The following is a 27,340-nucleotide window of genomic DNA, read 5'->3' on the forward strand; positions in this document are numbered from 1 at the left end:
TGTGTAAATAGTTTAATTTGCATCCTGGAGGTAACCGACTGACTTTAAAGGGCTTTTTTTCACTCTGGCAATTGAGGAGAATCCTGACAGTGTGCATAATGCACAAATGCAGCTACAAAAATCGGACCCTCTAAATAAGTGACCCGCTATTGCGATATACTGTCGATTAGGAGACATACATGTGAATGACTCTATCTATTACATCTTTTTTTCTCCTCTCTCTTCCTCCTTCCTGGTGGCCGAGGAGGAGAATCCTAAATATTCCGTCGCATACAGGTATTGTTGCATGTTATTTAAGATGTTGTTCTTTCAATGCCTATAATTAGTTGTCTGTACTAGATCATATGGAGGTACCTAACTGATTCAAGGATTTTCATTGGCGTTAGGAAGTTTTTTTAATTTTAATATACCTATTTATTTGCATTTTCCCAAAGAATAACCTAAAATAATTGATTTTAATAATGATGTGGCTATGAATTAGTACATACAATAAATTCATACTTATGCTTCATGCTAGTCATTCCCAGAATGAAGCACCTGAGCTAGTTCACATTTTATTCATAGGTGGGACTTATCCTTTCTCTTCCAGCTTTTTTTCAGATCATTGAAATTCCACTTGTGTTTGCAGAGACAGGGTGGGGAGAAAGAGAGAAGGTCAGAATCTCAACTTCTACAATGAGTGGCATTGTTGGAGATGCCAAGACGACGCCTTAGGGTGAGGCCACAGAAAACCAGGTGAGCGATAAATACTAAGGAACACACTTGCATGCCATTATAGCCTGCTAATCAAAAATCAGCACATAGGGAAGAGTGAAATTCACGTGAGAAGCTTATAAGGTGGTGAGGTCAGGTAATGTCATGATGAGGTTATGTAAGGGAAGGACAGAATTAGCTTTTATTGACCATTTCTTCTTTATTTCACAAGAATTATGTTTATTTGAAATTATTCTGGAAAGTGTGAGTTATAATTATAAGTGTCAGGAAGTTATTACGCACATAGTAGGCGTTTCCAGGAGCCAATAAAACAGGTTGTCTTAAAGAATTAAACTTTTATTGTTTAAAGGGTATTCCCAGACACTTGCAAGTCTCAGGAAATCTGCGGAAATCTCTGTACTGTGCTAGGGTAATAAAACTGTAATATACATGCATTCAAAAGCTGCCCGCATTCATGGCCCTGTGCCCACCCAAAAATAACATTGTATTTTAAAATATCCTCATAGTGAAGTAATGAATGATGATGACCCATGATGTAGACAACCAGTTCTGGCATACCACAGTAGCTGTGCATCCTCCACCATATGCCCTGGTTGACCTCCTAGATCTCAGTCTGTGGGGTCAGCCTTGATTTAATCTCTTAAAAGGAAGTTATCAACAGAAAGTGACCTAATCATTTAATTAGGATTTTGGATTTTTTTTTATTTTATTTTTGGCGATGATTTTTATTTACATAGTACAATCTGTATTAAAAATAATAAAATATAAATCATGCAACCTTCACACTGGCCACTGGGACTTTTTTTTACACTCATGTGTCCTTTTTGTTTCAGTGTTTAATGAGCCTGTGCAAAGGCGATTGTGAAGGGAGGGGGCAGGATCAGCTGTGACATCTATTGTGAATGGTGGATCCCATGTTATCTGCCTGGAAAAAGGTGTTACCTGTCATTGTAACACAGACTACTGATTACAAAATTCCCCCAAATTATTCTTGAAAGAACAGTGAGTATGAGTTTAAAAATCCCCCAGTGGTAGGAGTGAGAATTGCAAGATATCTAATTTTTTTTATTTCATTCTTTTGGGGAAAAAAAGACCTTTGTCAAGCCTCTGGTTGTCAATGCAACCCGTTGGCACACCATGATTACTGTGTGGGGGTGTCAAAACACTGAGCACTCTCTGTCAAACTCCTCAAGTGCTGCTGTCATTATTTAGAATAGGATTTGGGGCTTAGAATCAGCTAGAACACTGATCCGGCTGTGTATATCAGCCAGGCTTCTGCGGCCGATCACATCAATATAGAAGCTGTACCGTCCATTCAGCATGACATATAAACTGTGTTTCCTCGAAAATAAGACATTTCCTTATATTATTTTTTGCTCCAAAAGATGGGTAAGGGCTTATTTTCAAGGGATGTCTTATTTCTTCTCCATGAACAATTGTTAGGCATTGGGCATTTGCTGGATTTGAAATGGGTTCAGAACCATCAGTGGATTCTGTGGTCTCCCATTCCAGTCCAGCCAGGGCTGATGCTGCTCAGCATCTTTGTCAGTCCCTAGCTGGTGCATGAGATGTACAAGTTGTCTCTTGGGTCTTTGTTCCTAGCAACATGAAGTCCAGGATTCACTGCACTAAGCATGCCCGTGACATGGCGGACCGTGATTGGTGGTTTGGGAGTCAGCTGATCCGGTGACCTGGCACCGCCTGATTGGTCACGGGTGACGTCACCAATAGTGTGACGGTGGGCAGGGCTTAATCTTTAAATAGCCCACCCACAAACATGGCGGCGCCCTCTGATCATTGAGCTGTGATGGTGTTGTTGTGTGGACGCTTGGTCGTTTGGGCTCCACGTGTGCTTTAGCTTCTGTCAGGCAGGTTTAGCGGGGGATAGGCAGCCTTAGATGGAGGGAGGCAGGTAGCTTTGTCTGACAGTCTGGCTCCGACAAAGGGGTCGCCATACACCCCGAGCAGTCTGCAGACGCCGTATTCCCTGCACCGCCTGTGAGCCATGTGGAGAGATACTCCTCAGTCCGGTAGCATGCCGGCTGGGAGCACGTATTCACTGGCGTGAGTCACACACGTCCCAGCGCCTACTGCGTAGCCTCTGTGCAGTTAACGGCTACAGCTACATTATTTATCGCACATCTCTCGTGCAGTTAACGGAGATAGTGCGAATCCCTATTCCCGTTCTGCTGTGCAGTAACACGGAAGGGATTGATATCAGTTGGTTGTTTTACCTTCTTACCCGGAAGGTGTTCAGCCGCAGTCCTCTAGGCTGCATCGCGGACCCCGGGTTCGGTTGCTTTCCATTATTTAATAAAGTTGTTTGCAACCGTCCCCTTAACACAACAATCCACATTTATTCTTGAACAAAAAAATGTACATATATTCAAATATAATCATGTCATCACACACACACTACACATACACATGTATATGCACACACAGCACATACAGTACATATCAACCTGTCTCCTCTTCTGTTTATCTAGACCTTTGGTGACACCATGGGCACATGACCTCGGAATAGAAATTCTGGGGGCCCCTAAGAGAGTGGAGGCCTTGGGCAATTGCCCCTGATTGCACCCCTCCAATGTTGGCCCTGACTGTAACTAGGGCTTATTTTTGCAGTAGGGCTTATATTTCAAGCATACTCCAAAAATCCTGTAAAATCATGCTGGGGCTTATTTTCGGGGTAGGTCTTATTTTCGGGGAAACACGGTATCAATCATGGAACACTAAATTACATGTTGTCATGTCAAATATGTGTTCTGCAACTTTAATGGATTAAACATGGTCAGCAGTGACAACAGGTAAATTTTAAAATGCAAGTATATTTCCGTTAAGTTTTTTACCCCTTATACTTCCTGACAGATTCTCATTAAAGGGAGGCTAAGTGCACCATCCTGCCAAATGATTTTGCATACCCCACCCCCTTCACTGGTGATTGACAGCACTGGCTAGGTTGAGCTTTCGATGCAGACAGCGATCACTCCAGGTAAGCCAGCACTATCATTCACCAGATAGGGAGGTGGGTGCATGTGAAACCAGTGGGTGAAACAGTGAACTTAGTTTCTTGGCCGTTCCAAGTGTGCAGTGAGTATCCTAATTAGCATATTTGATTAAGCTTCAATTTCTGCAGAATGGAGGCAGCGATTAGAACATTAAGGCCAGATTCACACAAGCATATAAAAAAATGCTTCAAAATTTTATTCAGAAAACTAAGATGATTTTTTTTTTACTTGTTATCAGTATGCAGTCCGTTTTATTTTTTACAGCAGCAGCTATTAATCATTTACACTTTCCTATGTTACAGAATTGCAATGTATCCATAAAAATTGGATGCTATACTGTGGCATCAGATATTTTTGCGTACCTGTAGACTTGCATGGGTGAGTCTGATACAATTTATGGAAGAAACAAGTGCACACTGCAATATTGTTCACATGCAAATTCGGTCAATGAAAAAAATTGCCCCATTGAGTAACATTGGTCCAGGTGATGTCTATTTTTTTCACGGACAGCACTAGGACAGAAAATACAGTCATGTGAATGAGCCCTAACAGTAATTTTTATTAGTGCTTTTTCTGTAGATAGATCTAATTTTAAAGTCTGTAGTGCACTTTTGAGCTTTTATGTTCTGTGCATTTCTGTGCACCTTCTACATTCCTGACATTCTTTCTACATGTGGCTTGCTCTAGTAATGACGTTTCTCTGGTATTTTTCCAATTGGCTTCTCTATAGGACTTGGAAAAATGCCAGAAAAAAATTGCATGCTCTAAATTTTACAAAATAAAAAAAAATACATAAAAATGTTTAAACATTTTTACAAATATGTTTTTATCTGCTTTTAAAAATGGTAGAACAAAAAAGGGCAAAATTGCAAAGTGCTTGTGAAAACAAGCATCTTTTCAATTTACTTGGCATTAAAAATCCCAGCGTTCTGAAGAACAGAGGGATTTTTTTTTTGTTTACTTTTTGCTGCCTAGGTTACTGGCCACCGCTACAGTCTATCAGAGGTGGCCAGTCTATTAGGCAAATAAGGCAGTGCTTACAAGCTCCTTTCTATAGTGTTTGTAAGCGCTATTCTTAAGCTGGCCAGATTGCTGGCTGGAGGTCAGAGCAGCTTCTACATTTTTTAGAGAAGTAGTGGGCAGAAGGCCAAAAATGGCAAAGGGACTGTGGCAGCACTGTCCAGTGGACCAACTGGCATTCCATGGGAGACCCACTAAGCAAGAAATACAGTGGGTATGGAAAGTATTCAGACCCCTTTAAATTTTTCACTCTTTGTTTCATGGCAGCCATTTGGTATATTCTAAAAAGTTCATTTTTTTCTCATTAAAGTACACTCTGCACCCCATCTTGACTGAAAAAAAAACAGAAATGTAGAAATGTTTGCAAATTTATTAAAAAAGAAAAACTGAAATATCACATGGTCATAAGTATTCAGACCCTTTGCTCAGACTCTCATATTTAAGTCACATGCTGTCCATTTACTTGTGATCCTCCTTGAGATAGTTCTACTCCTTCATTGGAGTCTAGCTGTGTTTAATTAAACTGATAGGACTAGATTTGGAAAGGCACACACCTGTCTATATAAGACCTCACAGCTCACAGTGCATGTCAGACCAAATGAGATTCATGAGCTCAAAGGAACTGCCCAAGCTGCTCAGAGACACAATTGTGGCAAGGCACAGATCTGGCCAAGGTTACAAAAGAATTTCTGCATTTCACAAGGCTCCTAAGAGCACAGTGGCCTCCATAATCCTTAAATGGAAGAAGTTTGGGACCGCCAGAAGTCTTCCTAGCCCTGGCCATCCAGCCAAACTGAGCAATCGTGGGAGAAGAGCCTTGGTGAGAGAGGTAAAGAAGAACCCCAAGATCACTGTGGCTGAGCTCCAGAGATGCAGTAGGGAGATGGGAGAAAGTTTCACAAAGTCAGCTATAACTGCAGCCCTCCAACAGTCAGGCCTTTATGGCAGAGTGGCCTGACAGAAGCCTCTCCTCAGTGCAAGACATATGAAAGCCCACATAGAGTTTGCTCAAAAACACTTGAAGGACTCCCAGACTATGAGAAATAAGATTATGTGGTCTGATGAGATGAAGATAAAAACCTTTTGGTGATAATTCTAAGCGGTATGTGTTTAGAAAACCAGGCACTGCTCATCACCTGCCCAATACAATCCCAACAGTGAAACATGGTGGTAGCAGCATCATGCTATGGGGGTGTTTTCAGTTACAGGGACAGGTTGACTGGTTGCAATTAAAGAAAACATGAATGCGGCCAAGTACAGAGATATCCTGGATGAAAACCTCTTCCAGAGTGCTCTGGACCTCAGACTTGGCCGAAAGTTCACCTTCCAACAAGACAATGACCCTAAGCACACAGCTAAAATAACAAAGGAGTGGCTTCAGAACAACTCTGTGACCATTCTTGACTGGCCCAGCCAGAGCCCTGACCTAAATCCAATTGAGCATCTCTGGAGAGACCTGAAAATGGCTGTCCACCAACGTTCACCATCCAACCTGATGGAACTGGAGAGGATCTACAAGGAAGAATGGCAGAGGATCCCCAAATCCAGGTGTGAAAAACTTGTTGCATAATTCCCAAGAAGACTCATGGCTGTACTAGCTCAAAAGGGTGCTTCTACTTAATACTGAGCAAAGGGTCTGAATACTTATGACCATGTGATATTTCAGTTTTTCTTTTTTAATAAATTTGCAAAAAATGTCTACATTTCTGTTTTTTTTCAGTCAAGATGGGGTGCAGAGTGTATTTTAATGAGAAAAAATGACCTTTTTAGAATTTATCAAATGGCTGCAATGAAACAAAGAGTGAAAAATGTAAAGGGGTCTGAATACTTTCCGTAACCACTGTATGTCTTGCATTGGTGACCTGTGTTCATGCTTCTGTGGTGAAAGCAAAGCTGAACTTTGGGATCCTGAAAACGCACCAAAAAACGCACCAAAACCTGCGTTTTTGACGCAGCTTCTTTCCTGCCAAGAGATCAGGTTTTGCTGCAGTAGAAAAACGTGGAAAAAATGCCTAGTGTGAACATAGCTTTAAACATGGTTGTCCTCTTACTTGGTCTCCAAGGTGGTACACAAAGTATTGCTGCTTTCTGTGTTAGTAGAATAATCATGAAAGATATTATTGAGTCGGTCGACAGGGGTAGGGGTACTCGGATACCGGGATGGATGGGTTTCTTCTGTGGGGATCACGGTTGGTTGGTTCCCGGTTCCGTGCCCTGGACTGTCAGTAAAGGGATGGGGACAAGGATGATGGGAGTATTGTGTCCTGACGCCTCCTGTGGTAACTGGTAAAGTCGGTTACCAGCGCTGTGTATGGTTGCTGAGGTGATCGGCATACGGCTTGTATGAACGCTATAGGCAGTAATGTCAAAGTAGGCACACACACACATTAAGACTTTGTTCAGTACCTTTCTTTTACTGATGTCCGGTAACAGGTACAGTTCAGGAGGGTAACCAGGTTTTCGGTGCAGGTAGAGATATTCACTCTGGAGATTTGTGAGGCTTCCTCTAACAATGTGTGCGTTGTTTGGGATCAGTCCTGCCTTAAGCTCAACCTGCCACCTTCACTTTCTTTGGGGTCCTTCTCCACAACTGACAATGAGGACCTTTCCTTGGGGCTACCAATTCTCTTTCTGGGCCCCGGGTCCTATACTTGGTCAAGTTTGGCAACTCTTTCCCCTTCTTCTTCAGGGGGAGTAGATCCTCCTGATCTGTCCAGGTTTTCTATGCTATTCCTGAATTAATAGCAATCTCGGACTCCGGTGTCCGGGTGAGCTAAAGGGATAATAGTTTTATCTCTTTCTTTCTCCTTCTAGCCTCCGTCCCTCTCTCTAAGGCGCTTCACAACACAGACCTGTTTCCTAGTTCAGGGCTTAACTGGTCCTCAGCCAACAGCTCTCTGTGTCTCTCCTCCTTCATACCTCACCAGACTAACTGCCGCTTTGCTGTCTCCCTGGAAACTGACTCCTCCCCTCAGACCTGGGGTGGAAGGTGTTGTGTGTGCCCAAGTGTACATCTCTCCCTGCACCTATGGATCCTGTGGTAATCCCCCACAGAGGTGCCACATTATCACTACAATAAGAGCCTGGCCTCTCCAACATTCACTTCAGCCAGGGAGTAAAAATGTCCTGCATCTAGCATTTGTTCACCCACATAAGATTTTGTTACCATCACTGCATATCAAGTTGGGCCTAATCAAGAACTTTGTAAGGCTATGTGCCCAAGATGCAGAAATGCTCCGGATTTTTCCTGAGCGTTTCTGCATCTCCCTGGCAGAAAAAACGCATGCGGATTGTACATGCGGATTGTACATGCGTTTTTCCTGCCAGGGACATGTGGTTGTGAAGCGTTCTTCACATGCATTTCCGCATGCGGGTTGTCAAGTGCTTTCCAAGCGATTTTAACATCACTTGGAAAGTGCTTGACAACTCTGTCACACTATATCAATCCAAGCAAACAGCATGGATTTATATAGTGTGACCATAAAAGAATGGTAAAAAATAAAAAATATACATTATACTTACCTTTTGATGGCCCCCGGTCTCCATAGCGATCCATCCTGGCTTGCCGGCAGCTCTCGGTGGACTAAAAGGACCTACGGTGATGTCATTTAGTCATGTGACGGGTCACGCGACGGCCGACGTCAGCGATCGCGTGACCCGTCAGATGACTAAATGATGTCACCGCAGGTCCTTTTAGTCAACCGCGAGCTGCCTGCAAGCCAGGACGGATCGTTATGGAGACCGGGGGCCATCAGATGGTAAGTATAATGTATATTTTTTATTTCATTCTTTTTTTTACAGGTACTATGGTACCCGGGTCCAGAGGAGAGTCTCCTCTTCTCCAAACCCGGGTACCATCCGCACATTGAATCGCTTCATATCCGCGTGTGCAGATGCAGTGATGCGGATGTCATGTGGTCCAGTGTAAGTCAATGGCGGCAAAAACGCCGCGATTCCGCAAAATAATTGGTAGTGCTGCGGATTTTTCTTTAATGATAAACCGCAGCAGAAATTTCCACAGCATGTGCACAGCACATGCGGATTATCATTGGGGAACATGGCAGACCTTCTACCAAGCTTTTTTTAAGCGTTTCTGCAGCGGAATTGCCGCTGCCGAAACGCTTAAAAAAATGCATAGTGGGCACAGAGCCTTAAGGCTATGGATAAAAATGCAAAAGTATTCACGTATCTCATTGATAAATTTCCAAGGTTGCATGAAGCAAAGATAACGGAAGAAGTCCTATTGGACCTTAGATTTGTAAGCTTCTTCAATATGAGGTGTTTCTCAGTTTGTTGCAGGGCAAGGAAAAGACTGCATGGGTAACATTTACACTAGTGGTAACTAATTTTTGAGGAAACTCAAGAGCAGATAACTATGAAGAGTTGGTGGAAAATCTCCTCAAAACATATAAGGATCTTGGCTGTAACATGTCCTTAAAGATTAATTTCTTATATTTGCATCTAGACTTTGATCCACCAAACTGGGGAGCAGTGAGAGACGAGCATGGTGAGAGATTTCACCAAGACATTGCAGCTATGGAGAAAAGATATCAAGGAAAATAGAATCCATCAATGCTTGCATATTACTGCTGGACAATTGTAAGAGATGATCCAATGCAGGAGTACAAGAGACCAATAAAAAAGAGTTTTCACTGAATGAGGACCAAATTTTGTAGTGCAATTTCTGTAACTTTATAATTCGCAATAGTGTTTAGGCATGTTTTAGTTATTTGAATTGTTGCTAAGTTTCCTCTAAATAAATATCAGAAAATTGACATAACAAAATATTCTGCATCTTTATATTTGCAAAAAATAATGTTTCAAAGTACTGAAACTTTTATGCATTAATTATATGTAGCAGTAAAAGTAAAACTCCTTGATATCATAGAAACAAGAGACAATTAAACATTTTCATTGTCAGTTAGAATTCAGAAGGTCAAAATCATTAAGAGATGACTCATTTCATAACTTAAACCTGACAACTTTTGAAAATATGGAGAACAGTGTAATAAGTACAAATATTTTTACTGGAGTACTACTTTAAATCTTCAGCTTTACTAACCACTTGCTACAATCATATTATGTACAAAGGTGATGACTGCAGACTACGGACTTGTGAATCCTCACACTGCGCTCATCGTTTGCTGGGAGGATTCACCGGCGGAGAGACCAAGCGGTCATGTGACCCCAAGTGTGTGATCTGCATATTTCCAGGCACATTCAGAATAGACATGCCTTGCTCAATTCACTTTGAGTGACGCCACTCACGTTTAGTCGGAATGTGGCTGGAAGCATGCATATCACATGGTTTTGCCTCCAGCACCGGAGAATCCTCACAGCACGTAAAGTGAGAATTCACAAATCTGCAGTCACACTGCAGACTTTTGTGAAAAAGCCTGGACAATCCCCTTTAATGATACAACAGCTGGCATTGAAGCAGAAAGTGTGTTAACCTTACTATAGATACAACAGAGGGCAGCAGTAATGTCCCAGCTCCCTCCTCTATCAACACTTTCAGTCTTGACTACACAGGACATTGCCATGTTATGTTTAGCATCAGTATATAGCCTCGTACTCTGTTTAAATGTCTCAAAACTGCTACTCTTCACATAATTATTATTCTTCACATAATTGTTGTCCCCAAAACAAAAACAATTTATACAATAAAGTAAACACATTGCTTAATATCATTAGTAAATTATGTAAAAAAAAACTGGTAAGTATTGCAGAAAAACCTTACTATCTATGACGCGCCCCTGGGCCTGTGTCGCGCTGCGGTGCGCACGCGGGAGCTTACCCGGAGCCGGATCCGTGGAGGGTTGTAATCTCGTGGCGGTGACCCGGTCCGTGCCCAGGGAGTCAAACTGGACGGCAGTCTGTTAGCGGTAGAAAATGGTTGATGACTACGCCACCCGTTGAATGCAGCCAGGGGGCTGCTGCTGCAGGGCAGACCGCTGAGGCCGGTGGAAGGATGGTGCAGCGTGATAGTATAACCCCCAACGGGAGGGGTATGGCCTCAGGGCAGCCGACGTGGATGATGGGGGTAGCAGGAACCACTCAGAGACGGTATGGTAGCGTTCAGGGTCTTTACTGGTAACAACGATAGACCCTCCCGGAGTACTTGCTAGCGAACGGGGCCTGGTCAGTCCTTGAGCAGATGGGATCTCCCCTGGCCAGGCGTAGTTGTAGGCCTCCCAAGCTGACTGTACTCTTCTGGCTACCTTGCTAGAAGCTGATGTAAGTAGCCCACGTCCCTGAGTGTACCGTGTGGTGCTCACCCGTATGGCCGGTGACTCGGGGCCTTCTAATGGCTTCCGCTCCACGATGGCGGTGCTGGTCCCACGCGTGTGACCGGGCCTTCGGGCTTCTGGGCCAGGGGACCTGAAATCCCCTGCCTGACGGATTCTGCTGCTGGGTAGAAGTTAGTCCCCACAGCCTCGGACTCCGGGTCCGGTAAAGAATCTTCTTAGTCAGGGCGAGCTCTTTAGCTGCCAGCCCCTGACTCCTTGTGACTCTGCTGCTTCCTATGCTGCTCTTGTCTCTACTCTTCCTGGACTCCCTAACCCTGCCTCAGCCCCGGGTTTATACAGGGGAAGTTCTTCCCCTCCCAAGGCTGGGCAGGAGGTGTGGCATGCACAGGATCCCTGACCAAAGGACCTCCCACCTGCTCTCAGACGTAATATCTCTATCACTGTGACAACCAGACCCCTGGGGTGTCACACTCCCCCCTAGTGAAATTTAGTACTCCGGGACTAAACACTTTTTAGAAAAATATAACAAGGTATATCAAAGAACAATAAAATACAATAAGGAAACACAATAAGATGGTCACGGATGTCCGCAACCGGGTGCAGTCTTTGAAGAAAAGCAAAGGTGTCCATTTCACCAACACAGGGAGACGTAACCAGGTAGGGGTCTGTCCTACCCCAAGTCCTTAACAGTCTCTAGTCCATCCTGGGTTACGCTCCAACTATATACAAAGGATTCCCGGTAAATCCACCGAAGACTCCTAAAAACAACTAGAAACACAAAATTACACACAAGCAACAATAAACAGGTAAACATTGTAAAACAACTTAAACATTTAGATCCTCCAACGTGCGGGTAACTGGCCTCTAGTGGCCCTAGTGGACCTACGGAGCTGACTGTCTGGCCCTGAACTACAGGGTGTAGGAGCTGTCAAGGGTAAACTGGGCAGCTGTCTACCGGCTCTTTGTCTCACTAGGGGTACGGCAGGCTCACTATAAGCAGAGGGTGGATTCTCCTGTTCCGCTTGGGTGGAGTCTTCTGCCTCCTGGACCGGCTGCTCTTCCAGCTCTACCCGTTGCTCCGTAGGTTCTTGGGATGATGGTTGGAGGAAGGTGAGTACGGGTACCACAACTGCACCATTGACTTGAGTCCAAGACCGAGGGAAGTCCCCGAGCACGGTACTAACCATATCTTCCCTTTCTTCCACGGGTCGATGGTCTTCCTGTTCCTCCTCAGGGTTCCTCAGTTGTTCGGGGCACTTCTTCAGGTGGTCCCGGGATACAATGGCTGTGGTTTCCCCTCCGTCTTTACTGATGGTACAGACCTTCGGGTTCTCGTGGCTTGAGGGCAGTACGGTGTACGGGTCCTTCTCCCACTGGTCGTCCAACTTGTGGAGCCGTCTCTTCCTCTTCAAGACCTGCTCTCCGGGTACCAGGGGAACAGCGGGAGCATACTGGTTGTAAGTCTTCTCTTGTCTTTCCCTAGCCTGACAGAGACTTCGCTCCACGCTCTCCTGTACTTTCCGGTACTGCTGCTGCCTCTCTGTGTCCCAGTCTGTTTCTGGTGAAGTGTCCTCGGGCGTCAGGACTCCCATTTCCAGGTCAACAGGTAACTTACCAGGTCTTGCCCTCATTAGGTAAGCCGGGGTACAGTTGGTGGAACCTACCGGGATGTGGTTGTATAGGTCCACCAGATCGGGCAACTTCTCAGGCCACAGACTGCGTTCTTCCAGGGGCAACGTTTTTAGAAGATCCATTACCACCTGGTTCATTTTCTCACAAAGTCCATTAGTTTGCGGATGGTAGGGTGTCGTCCTTATCTTCCGGCAGCCATACAGATTGCAGAATTCCTGGAAGACCTCCGCTTCAAAGGCAGGTCCCTGGTCCGTCAGCACTTGGTCCGGGTACCCGTGTGGACGGCAAAAGTGCTGCTGGAAGGCTCTAGCTGCTGTTCGAGCCGTTAAGTCCTTGACGGGGACGACAACCAGAAACCGGGAGTAATGATCCACGATGGTTAACGCGTAGACGTAGCCACTTCTGCTGGGGGTCAGTTTTACATGATCCAAGGCTACCAGTTCCAACGGTTGCCGGGTGACGATGGACTGCAGGGGAGTCTTCTGGCTGGCCCGGTCCTTCCTTCTCAGATTGCACGGGCCACAGTCTCTGCACCACTTCTCGATGGTTCCCCTCATGCCTACCCAGTGGAACCGCTCGCGCAGCAGGAACTCCAGCTTTTTCCACCCGAAGTGTCCAGCTCCGTCGTGGTATGCCTCCATCACCATGGCTGCGTCTCTTCGTGGCACCACTACTTGCCAGAGTAGTTCATGCGTCCTGGAGTTAACCATTCTGCGGCACAACTTCCCCTTGTAAAGGAACAGTCGACTCTTCTCTGCCCATAGTTGTTTGGCTTCCTCTGGAGCGTCTGATTCCAGGCTAGCCTCCGGGCGAGTCAGCATCTCCTTCACCAGTCGGACGGCAGGGTCGCTGTCTTGCGTTTCCGCCCAGTTGTAGTGAGGTAAGGGGTTCAACGTAGCAGCCTGCTTACTCCTTACCCGGTGGGAATACTGGATAGTCCCATGACGGTGGAACGCAGGGAGTTCAACTTCTTCCAGTCCCTCCGGATCTTCTCCTCCGTCTGGCAGGTTGGGCATCCTGGACAGGGCGTCCGCGTTGGTATTGGAGCGCCCTGCCCGGTATTTAATTGTGAACTCGTAGTTGGACAGACGGGCCATCCACCTCTGCTCCAGGGCACCGAGTCTTGCCGTGTCCAGGTGTGTCAACGGGTTGTTATCCGTGTATACGGTGAACCGGGAAGAAGCGAGGTAATGCCTAAAGCGCTCGGTGACTGCCCATACCACGGCCAGGAACTCTAGCTTAAATGAGCTGTAATTTTCGGGGTTCCTTTCGGTGGGTCGCAGTTTTCGGCTGGCATAGGAGATTACTCGTTCTCTCCCCTGCTGAATCTGGGACAGTACGGCTCCTAGCCCGATGTTACTGGCGTCGGTGTAGAGGATGAAGGGCTGGCTATAGTCCGGGTACGCCAAGATTTCATCCCCCGTGAGGGCCATCTTCAGCTGGCGGAAGGACTCTTCTTCTAGCTTTTCCCATTTGAAGGGCGGCTTCTGGTTCTTGGCCTTCCGGGACTGGCCTATCAGGAGGTCCTGCATAGGTGCTGCCTTTTTGGTGAAACCGGGAATAAACCTTCGGTAGTAGCCTACCAACCCTAGGAACTGCCGCACTTCTTTTACGCTGGAGGGGCTTGGCCATCCCTTAATTGCGGTGATCTTATCGGGGTCGGGAGCCACTCCGTCAGCGCTCACCACGTGTCCCAGGTATTGCACCTTTGGTTTCAGGAGGTGACACTTGGAGGGTTTCACCTTTAGGCCGTAACTCGCCAGAGCTTCGAACACCTCCGCCAGGTGTTTCAGGTGGTCCTCATAAGTTTTGGAGTATACGATGACATCGTCCAGGTACAACAGGACCGTCTCGAAGTTTCTGTGGCCCAGACAGCACTCCATTAATCGTTGGAAGGTTCCTGGGGCGTTGCAGAGTCCGAACGGCATGCAGGTGAACTCGCTAAGTCCCATCGGGGTGGTGAATGCGGTCTTCTCCCGGTCCGCCTCTGCTACAGGAACCTGCCAGTACCCGCTAGTGAGATCCAAGGTAGAGAAGAAGTTAGCAGATCTTAAAGCAGCCAATGACTCCTCTATCCTTGGTAAGGGGTACGCATCCTTGTGTGTGATACGGTTGATTTTCCGGTAATCTACACACATCCTCATGGTGTTGTCTTTCTTTTTGACTAAAACTAGTGGGGCTGCCCAGGGGCTACAGCTATCCCGGATTACCCCAGCCTCCTTCATGTCTCTAAGCATCCCCTTGGCGTGTTGGTAATGTGCAGGGGGTACGGGTCGATACCTCTCTTTTATGGGAGGATGATCTCCCGTGGGGATGCGGTGTTCTACCCCCTTGACTCGCCCGAAGTCTAACGGGTGTTTACTAAACACTCTCTCATACTCTTGAACCACCCGATAGACTCCTTGTTTCTGGTGTGAGGGAGTGGAGTCAGTACCCAGATGTAGTTGCTGACACCAGTCCTCCATGTCTTTCTTAGAGCCGTTACCTTCCTCCGGGTGAGATGGAGGCAAGGGTTCCACAGATTGTATAGAATTTTGATTAGTGGTATATAATTTGGCTAGCGTGGCATACCGGGGCAGGTACACTTCCCTCTCCCCGATATTTATTATGCGAACGGGCACCCTCCCATGGCGTACATTGACCACCCCCCGTGCTGTCAAAATGGTGGGCCTACTGTCTGAGTAAACTGGTTCTACCATTGCCTGGTAATCTCTACCTCTCAGACCAATAGCTGCCCGGCACCAAATCATCATTTCACTTTTTGGGGGCATGGCAATAGGAAAAGGGTCACACATTCTTACGCTACCAATCTCACCGCCGGAGAGTTCCACTTGTTGCCGTTGCATCAGTGCCCGGATCTCTTTCTGGAGCACCCGCTGCTCGCCGGAGCTGGCATTCTTGGCAACCTGCTGTAAAAGGAAAATCACCTCTGCAAGACAATTTTCAATTACATTAGTTCCTAGAGTTATTTTTGGGTGACTCTCATGTTTGTCAATATCTACAATGATCAGTCCCTGTGCGGCCAGTTCGACTCTACCAATTTTGATGGTCACCTCTTTAAATCCGATCTGTGGCACGGGCTGACCATTGCTGGCGATGATACTCAAGTCGTCGTCAGGGTAGCGGGTAATATCCGAGTCATTCCAGTACTGCTTGAAGAGCACGTACGGGATGGTGGTGACCTGTGACCCGGTGTCCAGTAGGGCACTCATGGGAATGCCATCCAGTACCACAGGCAAGACTGGACGTCCTCCCACATATCTGTCGCGCCAGTTCGATGGGCCTGGTGATCTTTTTCCTGGGGGTTGGCCCTCTACCCCAGGTTGTGCCCGTTTAAAGAACAGTACCTTTCCATATGTCCGGGTTGATTGCAGCGGCGGCAGATGGGTCGTCCGTCCTCGCTGTATCGGTCACTGGGTCTTCCTCTGGCCGGTGGGGTCCTCCTTGGTCGACGCCACGGGATGTCCTCCGGTCCGGATGCCAGCTGGATCTTCCCTGGAGTGGAAACCTGTAAAGACTGCACAGTTCGGGTTAGCGCAGCAACGCTTTTAGCTAGCTCTTGGACCTGATGGTGTAGGTCTGGAGCCGGGTCATTGTCCAAAGCCTGCGCATCAGCTCCCACAGGCCCTGCTGACAAGGGCGCCGCCTCCTGGTAGTAAGTGGTAGTGGGGCATCTGTGGGTCACAACGCCACCTGGTGCCGGTTCTCGGAGCACCCGGATGGCTCTGTCCTTGAACTGTGCAAATTCTAGATGAGGGTCCTGTAAGGCCATTGCCCGCAACTGGGTGCGGTGGGCATTGCAATATAAACCCTCTATAAATTGTTCGGTCAGCAGCCTGTCCTCGTTTCCCACTCCATTAGGGTCGGTCTGCTTAATGGCCCTCAGGGCCTCTTGTAGGTTGAGTGCATAGTCCCTTATACTCTCATGCGCTCGCTGCTTGCACCCGTAGAATCTAAGTTTAATCTCGGCTGAGGTGCGGGTATCAAAGGTGTCCTTCAGCCGGGTTAGTATCCCTGCGACAGTCTTCCTCCCAGGTGGCCAGGATTTTACTTCCCTTTTGGCTGCCCCAGTTAGTTGGGCCACCAGGATGCTCACTTTTTGCTCTTCTGTGAGGGGGTACACCTGGAAGAGGCTATCCAGCTTTTCTCTAAAGTCATGCAGGGTATGTGACTCCCCTGAGTACTGGGGTAGCCAAGCTGCTCCCGGGATATAGGGCATGGTGAAGGGCATAACTGCAACAGCGGTAGCGCTGGCGGGGGTTGAGGCAGTGGAGCTCTCCTCCGTATCCGACATCTTCCTCCCCCCTAGTGGACCGTGGCCTACCTTGCGATGATCCTGTTCCGTAGGCCGCGGCTCCGCAGTGGATCGTCAGGGTTGAGGACCTTCCGTCGCGCTCCTGTGACGTCGGCGTCTGCTGGGCTCCTTCCAGGACCTTACGCAACGTCCAGACGTGAGGCGGGGCTTCAGTTCTCGCGCGCTTTCGGAGTCCACGCCCCTCTTCTTCCCGCGCGGCGTCCTCAAGATGGCGTCCAATGGCGGGAAAACTCCACGGATGGCGGGAAGAAGGCTGAAGATGGCGCCGGATGGCGGGAAACTTCACCGATGGCGGGAATCTTCACCACTGGTAAGTTTGAACAGTCTTTGCTTTTCAGGCACGCAGTACCCGGTGGTTGCGGGCACGTGATCCTGCCGACTACGCCAAAGTTGACGCGCCCCTGGGCCTGTGTCGCGCTGCGGTGCGCACGCGGGAGCTTACCCGGAGCCGGATCCGTGGAGGGTTGTAATCTCGTGGCGGTGACCCGGTCCGTGCCCAGGGAGTCAAACTGGACGGCAGTCTGTTAGCGGTAGAAAATGGTTGATGACTACGCCACCCGTTGAATGCAGCCAGGGGGCTGCTGCTGCAGGGCAGACCGCTGAGGCCGGTGGAAGGATGGTGCAGCGTGATAGTATAACCCCCAACGGGAGGGGTATGGCCTCAGGGCAGCCGACGTGGATGATGGGGGTAGCAGGAACCACTCAGAGACGGTATGGTAGCGTTCAGGGTCTTTACTGGTAACAACGATAGACCCTCCCGGAGTACTTGCTAGCGAACGGGGCCTGGTCAGTCCTTGAGCAGATGGGATCTCCCCTGGCCAGGCGTAGTTGTAGGCCTCCCAAGCTGACTGTACTCTTCTGGCTACCTTGCTAGAAGCTGATGTAAGTAGCCCACGTCCCTGAGTGTACCGTGTGGTGCTCACCCGTATGGCCGGTGACTCGGGGCCTTCTAATGGCTTCCGCTCCACGATGGCGGTGCTGGTCCCACGCGTGTGACCGGGCCTTCGGGCTTCTGGGCCAGGGGACCTGAAATCCCCTGCCTGACGGATTCTGCTGCTGGGTAGAAGTTAGTCCCCACAGCCTCGGACTCCGGGTCCGGTAAAGAATCTTCTTAGTCAGGGCGAGCTCTTTAGCTGCCAGCCCCTGACTCCTTGTGACTCTGCTGCTTCCTATGCTGCTCTTGTCTCTACTCTTCCTGGACTCCCTAACCCTGCCTCAGCCCCGGGTTTATACAGGGGAAGTTCTTCCCCTCCCAAGGCTGGGCAGGAGGTGTGGCATGCACAGGATCCCTGACCAAAGGACCTCCCACCTGCTCTCAGACGTAATATCTCTATCACTGTGACAACCAGACCCCTGGGGTGTCACATCTACCTAAAATAAAAAAAGTTATGACTGCTGAAATATGTGAAGGCAAAAGCAAATTCTTTTAGCCATCTGAAAAAATACAGCACCCAAGATTCTGACAGTGAAAGGATAAGGCTATGTGCCCACGAAGCAGAAATGCTACGGATTTTTTCCTGAGCGTTTCTGCATCTTCCTGGCAGAAAAAACGCATGTAGATTGTACATGCGTTTTTTCTGCCAGGTAGAAGCATTTGTGTAGCGTCTTTGCATGCATTTCTGCATGCGGGTTTGTCAAGCGCTTTTCCAAGCGATTTTAGAATCACTTGGAAAAGTGCTTGACAACTTAGTCACACTATATAAATCCATGCAACCGACATGGATTTATATAGTGTGACCAAGTTACGATGCTGCAAATGCAGCATCAATAGTAAAAAAAAAAAGAATAAAAATGTTAAAAAATAAAAAAAAACATTATACTCGCCTTCCGATGGCCCCCGATCTCCTTCTACGGTGCGTCCAGTGTCTTCGGCGGCTCGCGGTGCTCTTAAAAGGACCTTCCATGACGTTATTTAGTCATGTGATAGGTCACGCGACCGCCGACGTCAGCAGTCGCGTGATCTGTCACATAACTAAATGACGTCATGAAAGGTCCTTTGACACCACCGCGAGCAGCCGAAGAGCCAGTAGCGCTGCCAGAAGCAGACAGGGGGCCATCAGAAGGTAAGTATATGGGTTTTTTTTATTTTATTCTTTTTGTAACTACAGGTACTATGGTACCCGGTGTAACAGGCCAGATTAACCCCCCACCCGGAATATACCCGGGGTTAAAGTGGTCTGGGCCAGAATATACGCCGGGTATATTATGGCCTAGGCCAAACTATACCCCGGGGTATAAATTGGCCTAGGCCAGATTATACCCCTCCGGGTCAGAATATACCCCAGTTGCTGTAGATCAGATTTTTCAGGCTTTTGAGAACCATTGAGTGATATACTCAATAACGGGGCCCCAGGCAGCACACGGGGGGGGCAGAGACAGCGCACGGGGCCCCAGACAGTGCACAGGGGGGCAGAGACAGCGCGCAAGGGGGGGAAGAGACAGCGCGCAGGGCCCCTGTGCGCTGTCTCTGCCCCCCTGTGTGCTGTCTCTGCCCCCCTGTGCGCTGTCTGTGACCACCTGTGCACTGCTTGGGACCACCTGTCTGATGTCTGGGGCCCCGTTCCTGAGTATATCACTCAATCCTGTGTGATGTCTGGGGCCACTGTGCGATGTCTGGACCCCCTGTGCAATGTGCGATGTCTGGGGCCCTTGTGCGATGTCTGGGGCCCCTGTGCAATGTCTTGGGCCGCTGTGTGATGTCTGGGGCCCCTGTGCACTGTTTGGAACCCCGCTCTTGTGACGCGCCCCCTGGGCCATGTTGGGCAGCGTTGCGCATGCGGGGAATACCCGGAGCCGGATCTGATAGGGGTAGTAGTCCTCGTGGTGGTGACCCGGTCCGTGCCCAGGGTGTCAAACCAAGTGGCAGAACTTAGAATAAGATGTTATAGAGTTCGACTACGCCACCCGTTGAATGCGGTTATGAAACCGCCGCTGCAGGGCAGACCGCTGAGGCCGGTGGTACGGTTGTGCAGCGTGGATAGTATAACCCCCAACGGGAGGGGTATGGCCTCAGGGCAGCGGACGTGGATGATGGGGATAGCAGAATTGCACGCGGGCACTAGGAACCACTCAGAGACGATGCGGTGTAGTTCAGGGTCTTTACTGGTGGCAAAGGTAGACCCTCCCGGGAGTACTGGCTAGCGATCGGGGCCTGGTCAGTCTGTGAGCAGATAGGATCTCCCCTGGCCAGGCGGAGTTGTAGGCCTCCCCAACTCTTGTACTCTTCCTGGCTACCTTGTTAGAAGCGGGTAGAAGTAGCCCACGTCCCTGAGTGTACCGTGTGGTGCTCACCCGTATGGCCGGTGACTCGGGGCCTCCTGGTAGCCTCCGCTCCACGCCGGCGGTGCTGGTCCCCTTGCGTGTGACCGTGCCTTCGGGTTTCTTGGCCAGAGGACCTGAAATCCCCTGCCGGTCGGTTTTTGCTGCTGGGTATGGATCAGTCCCCACAGCCTCGGACTCCGTGTCCGGTGAGATCTCTTCAGTCAGGATGAGCTCTACAGCTTCCAATCTCTGACCCCTTTTATCACTGCTCCCACAGAGCTCCTGATCTTGCTCTCCCTGTATCTGCTCCACTCCAGACCAGACTGTGTCTCTGTCTGGGACTCCTCTTCTTCCTCTAACCCTGCCTCAGCCCCCAGTTTTTATAGGGGAAGTTCTTCCCCTCCCAGGACTGGGCAGGAGGTGTGGCATGCTTAGGGCACCTGACCAGGAGACCTCCCACCTGCTCTCAGACGTAATATTGCTATTACTGTGGTAACCAGACCCCTGGGGTTCCACACTTGATTATATCACTCAATCCTGTGTGATGTCTGGGGCCCCTGTGCGATGTGTGATGTCTGGGGCCCCTGTGTGATGCCTGGGGCCCCTGTGCAATGTCTGGGGCCCCTGTGCAATGTCTAGGGCCCCTGTGCGCTGTCTGGGACTACCTGTGCGATGTCTGGGGCCCTGTTCTTGAGTATATCACTCAATCCTGTGCGATGTCTGGGGCCCCTGTGTGATGTCTAGGGCCCCTGTGCGCTGTCTGGGACCACCTGTGCGATGTCTGGGGCCCTGTTCTTGAGTATATCACTCAATCCTGTGCGATGTCTGGGGCCCCTGTGTGATGTCTGGGGCTCCTGTACGATGTCTGGGGCCCCGTTCTTGCGTAGATTAAAGATTAAAGTGTATTAAAGATCAGATTTTTCATGTTTATGAGCACCATTGAGTGATATACTCAAGAATTACATAATTTTTCAACATTTTATTGTTTCAAACTCTAAACACACAAGGTTTTCTCCTTGAAGTAAAAAAAAGTCTGACGGTTCATAAAAAACTTGACTGTCCAGGATATAATAAAAGTCATAACATTCTGAAACTTCAACTTATAAAGATACCTTTACATGGGGTAATTATTGGTTCCAGAGAGGCTTTCGGACGATAGTTGTACACATGGCTGGTGACAGGACACTACAATATAAACGCTCAAAGGTAAACACTGATAACAACATTAAAATGATTAGTAAACACTGATAGCAACATTAAAATGATCATGCTTGTTTTCAAGATAAAGTGCATGTTCTGTTGTTGACTGCAGATTGAAGCTTGCGGGATAGGTCAACCAATCCATGGTGTCACCGACTTTTGTGTGGATGACGATGTCACAACTCAACAGATTTGCTGTGGTCATGATTTCTGCATCAGTTGCCCAGACTCCATCACGAGAGATGCCAGAGGTGTTCACATATTCATTCACATCTTGATTAAAGTAGCCCTGTAGTTTTTTGGACAAGTCAATTTTCATGTGGTGGATGACGTTAGCTCTGAGAAGGGAGTAGTTGTCCCCTGTTCCTGTAAGGATATAGCTGATGGCCCGAAAGTAGCAGTTCCCATCACCTTTTGTTTTATATGTACGCCGTGGTTGTCCAAGATCTCTTGTGTATCCAAAGTACACAACCCTACTAAACGTAATGTCAAGAGTGGTGGTAAGATACTTCCTTCCTGAACTTGGTAGTGGGTTGAAAGTCTTGCTTTGCTTGTGTTTCTGTGTGGCAGAGTCACTGGGACAGTCATCAGGGGACTGGGGTGGTAGAGAAGTCTCTTCATCCTGGTAAATCTTAAGGTTGCTGGCATGGTAGGTGGTGCTTAGTATTTTGCCAGTCTTATTGTTCTTAAGTTTTACTCGTCCCTTGGTTCAGGATTCCACAACTAAATAGGGTCTACCCAGCATGGTTCCATCTTTGAACCCATGCGATGAATACGACATTGATTCTGGATATAAACAATGGTGCCGGCAGTGATTTCTTTGTTGCTGTTGTGTCGGCGATCAAAGGCACACTTTTGGTGTTCCTGAGCAGAATGGATGTTGGTACTTACAGTTGAGTGGATCCTGTTATGAATGGTTGTGAGTGTATTTAGCACATCAGGGTTGGAATTATCTGAAAGAGACATGACATCCACAGTGTCATTTGCTGATGGATTGAGGTCAATAGGAAGCTTAGCCTTTTGTCCATACATGACCTTAATTGGAGTGCACTTGGTTGAGGCATGCACAGATGTGTGATAGGCAAACAAAACACCAGGGATGAACTGGTCCCGGTAGGTTCCTTGGTCATTGACAAGCTTGCTAGGAGATTCTTTGAGTGTTTGATTGTCACGTTCCTGCTGGCCATTTGTTTGTGGGTGGTAGGCAGATGAAATGCGGTGATCTGTTTGAAAATGATCCATCAGGTTGTTGATGATCGACTTCACAAACTCTCTTCCCTGGTCGCTAATCAAAGTGTCCATACAGCCTAAGCGGTAAATAATGGTGTACAAAAATGTTGCTAATGACATGGAACTGTTGTCTCGAACAGTGGTTGCCTCAGTCCACTTGGAGAAATGATCAGTGACAGCAACTATATATTTGTTGCCGTTTGATGTTTCCTGAAGAGGACCGATCATATCAATCCCAACTAAGCTCCATACTTTTCCAGACACTGGTATACAGTTGAGTGGTGGAGCTTCTTTGCTGATTTTAGGACTTGTGAGTAAACATTTTTGACAGGCTTTGACATATTGGTGAACATCGTTCTTCATTTCCTTCCAGTAATAACGGTCAGAAATTTTGGCAAATGTTTTATCTCTGCCAAAATGGCCACCAGAAGTTGGGTTGTCGTGACAGGCCTTCAGGATATTTGGCAGTCGGCTTTTAGTGAGAACCTCCTTTTTTCCACAGTAAATAATCCCTTTCTCTGCTTAGATGTTTGTCTAAACTGGGACTTGGCATTTGAACGTTTCTCTGGAAGTAGATCGTAGATCCACTGGGGGTACTTTTGTTCTGTTGCAGTGTAGAATCTCAAAAGCTGATCATACAGTTGGTCTTCCATTGGTGTCAAAATTGGAAATCTTATTTTTTTGTTGGAGGTGTTCCAAGTTCACTCTATATGCCTTATCAGGATAGAATAGGAACTCACACTGGAGAACTTAAAGTGCATATCATAGAGAGCAGGGAGAAACATACATAACAAGTTACAACACCAACACATAACATTAACTATGCACTGATGGAACTGCACCATCTACTGTCAGTTCAATGTAATGCCTCCAACACATGCTGTAAGTCTAGTCCACCTGTTCCCATGCACTAGATTTGCTGCTGATTTTCCAAAGGGAAAAAATCAGCAGCTAATCTGCATCAAAATCCGCATCTCAGTGATGTGGATTTTTTGTGCAGAATCACAGCAGATTTCTCCATGTCACGTGGAAGAGGGAAATCTACTGCAGACCGCATCAAAATCTGACAAAAGCCGCATGAAATGGTATATGGTTTGTGTATGTGCATCTATATATACTGTAGCACTACAGCAGCAAAAACACACTAATATTCTGCCCTAGAGGAATATAGACCATGGGTATATTATAGCCTAGGCTAAACTATACCCTGGGGTATAAATTGGCCTAGGCAAGATTATACTCCTCCGGGCCAGAATATACCCCTGCTGCTGTAGATCAGATTTTTGACGCTTATGAGAACCATTGAGTGATATACTCAAGAACGGGGCCCCAGATGTTGCACAGGGGCCCCAGACGTTGCACAGGGGCCTCAGGCGTCGCACAGGGGTCCCAGACATCGCACAGGACTGAGTGATATACTCAAGAACGGGGCCTCAGACATCGCACAGGGGGTCCCAGACAGTGCACAGGGTGTCCCAAATAGCGCACAGGGGGGCAGAGACAGCACACAGGGGGGCAGAGAAAGCTCACAGGGGCCCTGCGTGCTGTCTCCCCCCCCCCTTGCTTGCTGTCTCTTCCCCCCCTTGCACGCTGTCTCTGCCCCCCTGGCCCTGCCTGGGGCCCCTGTGTGCTGCCTGGGGTCCCTGTGTGCTGCCTGGGGCCCCTGTGCACTGACTGGGGCTGTGATATTAAGTATATAACTCATTGGTTCTCAAAAGTGTGAAAAATCTGATCTACAGCAGCTGGGGTATATTCTGACCCAAAGGGGTATAATCTGGCCTAGGCCAATTTATACCCCGGGATATAGTTTGACCTAGGCCAGAATATACCCGGGTGTAATCTGGCCTGGGCCACTTTAACCCCGGGTATATTCTGGGCGGGGGGGTTAATCTGGCCTGTTACACCGGGTCTGGAGGAGAGTCTCCTCTTCTCCAGACCCGGGTACCATCTGCTCATTGAATCGCATAACATCCGCATGTATGGATGAGGATGTTATGCGGCTCAATGATAGTCTATGGTGGCTATAACGCAGTGATTCCGCAAAATGAATGGACGTGCTGCAGATTTTTCCGCAATCATAATCCGCAGCAGAAATTTCTGCAGAATGTGCACAGCATATGCAGATTATCATTGGGGACCATTGCAGACATATTAACAAGCGTTTTTTAAGCATTTCCGCGGCGGAAATTACGCTGCTGAAACGCTTAAAAACGCATAGTGGGCACACAGCAAACTTTGTGGAATGCAGCTGAAGCTCACCCTCTGATGGTCTGTTCACACATGCAACATTTACTATGATATATGTGAACCTTAGTGTCACTGCCAGCATTTACTGGTGAACTGTCTGGTGGATGGAGAAGAGAATTAGAAACATAAGGTCTTTGGGGCACTGTAACTAACTTGCCCACGGGCCCTGAATGTTGACCACTCTTAATTTTTATATCTATTATATTTTTTCTTCTACTGAGTGACACAGTACTACAATATTTCCCTGTAATAATTGTTATGGGTATGAAGCAGTTTTAGTTTTAGTTTTAATAAATCTTTATTAACAATTTTTTATTTATGTCAGAAGGAAAAATTATAGTATCTTATGCAATATTAATGAATTACATCCAACCATTTTGTAATCCTTTGCAAAAGGGTGAATTAATAAATAGTAGACTTTTTTGAAAGTAATACAATCAATCCAATGTAATAGTAAAAATGAGCAACCCTTTGGTAGTCTCAAAATCACACTACTCACATGACAAGAGAGCAAGAACTTTAGTGCCACCTGTTAAAAGTAGCAGACATGTTTCAAGGGTTTTCCCCCTCATCACTGCAAGGCAGGAAAACTAGCTGGCTGGATGAATGACTTTTAGCAGGGGGGTCAAAAGGGCAAAGTGTCTCCTTGTGGAGAGCATCAAATTGCCATAAGGAGATTTATAAGCCATGTAAAGTTCTTCTAAGAAGTTACAGGGAGTCTGTCCCCTTATACAGATAAATTGGGGAAAATAAAAACAATACCTATGATACTGCTTTATTCGCTATGCAATGCTTTTAGCATAATTTTTTTCCCCATTGAGAATAACAAAGCTTAAAAGTCTGCCTATGCCAACCTGACACTCTCCAAAAGCTGAAACTTTACTCCTTAAACCCCTTGACAAAGGCTTCTTACCTAGCCTACTAGTTCCCCTGCTTTACATTGATGAGAGGCAACACCCATCCCAAAACACATTTTGGAAATTCCGGTTTGGTTGTATATTTTAAGCCATGTAGCAAGCTTCTTTAAAGGGTTAATGTTTACTTTTAAGATTTCTACTTCCAACAGCTGACATAAGAGTCACTGCTCTTTTCCTCTGTTAAGAGGCTTTTTGCCTATTTAATTTCCCAGGGGATCATTGTATGGCCTATAAGTCTATCTATGTCAATCTGATGTTCTCCGCAAGGAAAAAATGAACCTCTTAAAGTTCATTCAGACGTCATGGATTTTTCTTGAATACAAAAAAAAAAAAATTAAATGGGCCCATAGATGTGCATTGTGAAGGGAAATCAATTCTCTTCTATGCCTTTTGAACTCCAAATAATAAAATATGGTCTTAATCGCTCGGGAAATCAAGGAGCACAACCTTATCATGGTGTACTAAGCAGGATTTTTGGTTTATTATCACACAGCCCATGTTTAAATACTGTCACAAACAAAGCAAACGTCCTGCTGAAAGATGCAACAAATAGAAATTGAGGGGTGTGAATAAAAATGGGAAACTTCTCTATGTGACAATATGGAGCATGTACTCTCACAGTTACTCTTTAAGCAGCTTAAACAGTACATTAATGTTTTTTTGTGCAGCAAAGTATAACATTGACTAAATTAATAATTAATAAACTGACCTAATCCATAGCTATAGAGTGTAGAAATAATAGTAGCTCTAAATTCTACATATTACCATTGTGCATCAGTTACATCAGCCGATCTTTTTTTACAAATTATCTTGTAGTAGGATTTTTTGAGTTGAGATATTGAGCTAGTTCAAAAGGTTTTTACATAGTTACAAAAATAACTTCTTTCCTACTTTATCATGCACCAAAGTAATCTAAACTTGTGAGTGGTGTTGTGTTAAATGACGCGCCAGCAGGGCAATGGGGTACTCGGCAGCCGGGCCTATGGATGCTGGGGGGGGGGGTGTATGTCACAGTGGCTGGCCCGGTCCGTGGCCCAGGGCGGTCAACCAAAAAGGGGGATTGTAACTTGGATAAAAAATAAAAATAAAGTAAATAGTTCGTGACGCCACCTGTGGTACCTGGTAAGGTTTACCAGCGCTGCTTCAGACCTCCGGGGGGTGATGGGACGGCAGCTGAAGTGTTTCTGCTCCCCACAGGTGGAGCGGGCCCCCGGGGCAGTGTGGAGTTTGATGGTGGTGATGCTGGGACTTGTAGTGCAGGCTAATGGCGCAGCAGGAGTAACTGACAGAGACAGGGGATTCGCTTCAATACCTTTACTGGTGCGGATGTCAGGTACGGTCCAGGGTACTCAGTAGGATGGGTGCACGTCAGGGCTTCTCCCCAGTGAGCGGGTATAAGGCCTCCTGGTCCGTGTCTGCCTCTCTGTATGCTCCTGGCCAGCCTGCAACTGGGCCTAGCTTATGTGTCGTGCTGTTCCTTCACCTGTCGCTCGGTAGTAGGACCTTCTGCTGGTAACCACTCTCCCTGGACGCTGGGGCCTT

Source organism: Phyllobates terribilis, unplaced genomic scaffold (genome assembly GCF_046119375.1).
Source record: "Phyllobates terribilis strain yellow unplaced genomic scaffold, ASM4611937v1 Scaffold_8__6_contigs__length_399053987, whole genome shotgun sequence".
In the NCBI taxonomy this organism is placed as follows: domain Eukaryota; kingdom Metazoa; phylum Chordata; class Amphibia; order Anura; family Dendrobatidae; genus Phyllobates; species Phyllobates terribilis.